The sequence below is a fragment of the Moschus berezovskii genome, chromosome 18 (assembly GCF_049115385.1).
Source record: "Moschus berezovskii isolate FMDL1 chromosome 18, NW_MosBer_1.0, whole genome shotgun sequence".
Lineage (NCBI taxonomy): Eukaryota > Metazoa > Chordata > Mammalia > Artiodactyla > Moschidae > Moschus > Moschus berezovskii.
This window is the reverse complement of record NC_142477.1, coordinates 48,011,140-48,014,629: the sequence shown is the minus strand read 5'-3', so window position 1 is coordinate 48,014,629 and position 3,490 is coordinate 48,011,140.

Genomic DNA, 3,490 nt, shown 5'->3' with positions numbered 1-3,490 from the left:
AAGAAGAGGACAGAGATCAAATCTGGAGGGAAAATAAAGAAGATACAACACAGAGTTTCACATAATTTAAATAAGATCTGAAAAGTGTGACCCGAAAGAGGGCAGCTCTGTGGAATTCCTATAGGAGAATCTATGGATTGCATCTCTTCCTTGTTATCGTGGAAAACTCAGCCCCAACTGCTCACTTTCTCTTAGTCTGTGTTGAGGAGCTCAGATTCTGGGGGAATAACATCCATGACCTGGCTTGAGTCAAGCACCTACAGTTGTGGTGCGAGGAAGGGGTAGTAGGGTCCTGTTTCTGGAGCCCAATCCTAACCATGTGAAATTTGCAAAGAGATCCAATTCAAAGAAAGGGATTATAAACAAAACAAGTCAGTAGAAAGCTCTCTTGCAATATTAAACTATTTATAACCAATATTTTTATTTTACCTAAAAAGAAGTTACTCTAAATGTACACCAAAATTTCAGAATACTGGGATATTGTTTAATTCATTTCTCAATTCCAATAAGATCAAAGATTTGTTCTTTTGTGTGATTCTTTACCCTCTTTATTTCCAGCTAAAACTTTATCCATAATTCTTAGTAATGTCTTTAAAAATAAAAATCCTTTGCTTACAAAAATCTTAAGAAGAGGGCACATGAGTGGGATATTGTAGGAATTGCCACCATTGGGATGTGAGGGGTGAGGTACAAAATAGGTAATAAAACCTCAAAATGTAGGTTTGCTAGAGACAAGAATCACAAAAATTAACCTTTTTTAACTCAACTTCTGCATTCTAAAGAATTCAGAGGCAAAAACAATAGTGGTCTCATTTACAAAAATATGCAACTTCATATCCAGACTTCCTCTGAAATTTCTTGCTAAAGAGGTGGAGAAGGTCAGCTCTGAGACCCAACTTGATCAATGGCCTCTTTGTTAGTGAGAGTACCACCTCCTCTCTCTCAGACAATGGGTCATGAGGACTGGCCTTGGAAATGAAAGGTTAAAAGAAAGTACTTTATTTATTTATTTATTTTTTATATTCCTTTTTTGCATTCTCTTTTTTTTTTCTTTTTTTTAAAAATTCATTTTAATTGGAGGCTAATTGCCACTACTGCTGCTGCTAAGTCACTTCAGTCGTGTCCGACTCTGTGTGACCCCATAGACGGAAGCGGCCACCAGGCTCCCCAGTCCCTGGGATTCTCCAGGCAAGAACACTGGAGTGGGTTGCCATTTCCTTCTCCAATGTGTGAAAGTGAAGAGTGAAGTCGCTCATCGTGTCTGACCCCTAGCGACCCCATGGACTGCAGCCTACCAGGCTCCTCCATCCATGGGATTTTCCAGGCAAGAGTACTGGAGTGGCTTGCCATTGCCTTCTCCGGGAGGCTAATTACTTTACACTATTGTATTGGTTTTGCCATACATTGACATGAATCTGCCCTGGGTGTACATGTGTTCCCCATCTTGAACCCCCTTCCCACCTCCCTCCCCATCCCATTCCTCTGGTTCATCCCAGTGAACCAGCTCTGAGCATCCTATATCATGCATTGAAATTGGACTGGCGATTTGTTTCACATATAATAATATACTTGTTTCAGTGCCATTCTCCCAAATCATCCTACCCTGGCCCTCTCCCACAGAGTCCAAAAGACTGTTCTATACACCTGTGTCTCTTTTGCTGTCTTGTATACAGGGTTATCGTTATCATCTTTCTAAATTCCATATATATGCGTTAGTATACTGTATTGGTGTTTTTCTTTCTGGCTTACTTCACTCTGTATAATAGGCTCCAGTTTCATCCACCTCATTAGAACTGATTCAAATGTATTCTTTTTAATGGCTGAATAATACTCCATTGTGTATATGTACCAAGGCTTTCTTATCCATTCGTCTGCAGATGGACATCTAGGTTGTTTTCATGTCCTGGCTATTATAAACAGTGCTGCAATGAACATTGGAGTACATGTGTCTCTTTCAATTCTGGTTTCCTCGGTGTGTATGCCCAGGAGTGCGATTGCTGGATCATATGGCAGTTCTATTTCCAGGTTTTTGAGGAATCTCCACACGGTTCTCCATAGTGGCTGTACTAGTTTGCATTCCCACCAACAGTGTAAGAGGGTTCCCTTCTCTCCACATCCTCGCCAGCATTTATTACATGTAGACTTTTGGATAGCAGCCATTCTGACTGGTGTGAAATGGTATCTCATTGTGGTTTTGATTTGCATCTCTCTGATTATGAGTGATGTTGAGCATCTTTTCATGTGTTTGTTAGCCATCTGTATGTCTTCTTTGGAGAAATGTCTGTTTAGTTCTTTGGCCCATTTTTTGATTGGGTCATTTATTTTTCTGGAATTGAGCTGCAGGAGCTGCTTGTATATTTTGGAGATTAATCCTTTATCAGTTGCTTCATTTGCTATTATTTTCTCCCATTCTGAAGGCTGTCTTTTCACTTTACTTATAGTTTCCTTTGCTGTGCAGAAGCTTTTGATTTTAATTAGGTCCCATTTGTTTATTTTTGCTTTTATTTCCAATATTCTGGGAGGTGGGTCTTGGAGGATCCTGCTGTGATTTATGTCGGAGAGTGTTTTGCCTACGTTCTCCTCTAGGAGAGTTATAGTTTCTGGTCTTACATTTAGCTCTCTAATCCATTTTGAGTTTATTTTGGTGTATGGTGTTAGGAAGTGTTCTAGTTTCATTCTTTTACAAGTGGCTGACCAGTTTTCCCAGCACCACTTGTTAAAGAGACTGTCTTTTCTCCATTTTATATTCTTGCCTCCTTTGTCAAAGATAAGGTGTCCATAGGTGCGTGGATTCATCTCTGGGCTTTCTATTTTGTTCCATTGATCTATATTTCTGTCTTTATGTCAGTACCATACTGCCTTGATGACTGTGGCTTTGTAGCAGAGCCTGAAGTCCGGCAGGTTAATTCCCCCAGTTCCATTTTTCTTCCTCAAGATTGCTTTGGCTATTCGAGGTTTTTTGTATTTCCATACAAATTGTGAGATTATTTGTTCTAGTTCTGTGAAAAATATCATTGGTAGCTTGATAGGGATTACATTGAATGTATAAATTACTTTGGGTAGTATACTCATTTTTACAATATTTATTCTTCCAATCCACAAACATGGTATATTTCTCCATCTATTAGTGTCCTCTTTGATTACTTTCACTAGTGTTTTATAGTTTTCTATGTACAAGTCTTTTATTTCCTTAGGTAGATATATTCCTAAGTATTTAATTCTTTTCGTTGCAACAGTGAATGGAATAGTTTCCTTAATTTCTCTTTCTATTTTCTCATTATTAGTGTATAGGAATACAAGGGATTTCTGTGTGTTGATTTTATATCCTGCAACTTTACTGTAATCATTGATTAGCTCTAGTAGTTTTCTGGTAGAGTCTTTAGGGTTTTCTGTGTAGAGGATCATGTCATCAGCGAACAGTGAAAGTTTTACTTCTTTTCCAATTTGTATTCCTTTTATGTCTTTTTCTGCTCTAGAAACATGATCTATC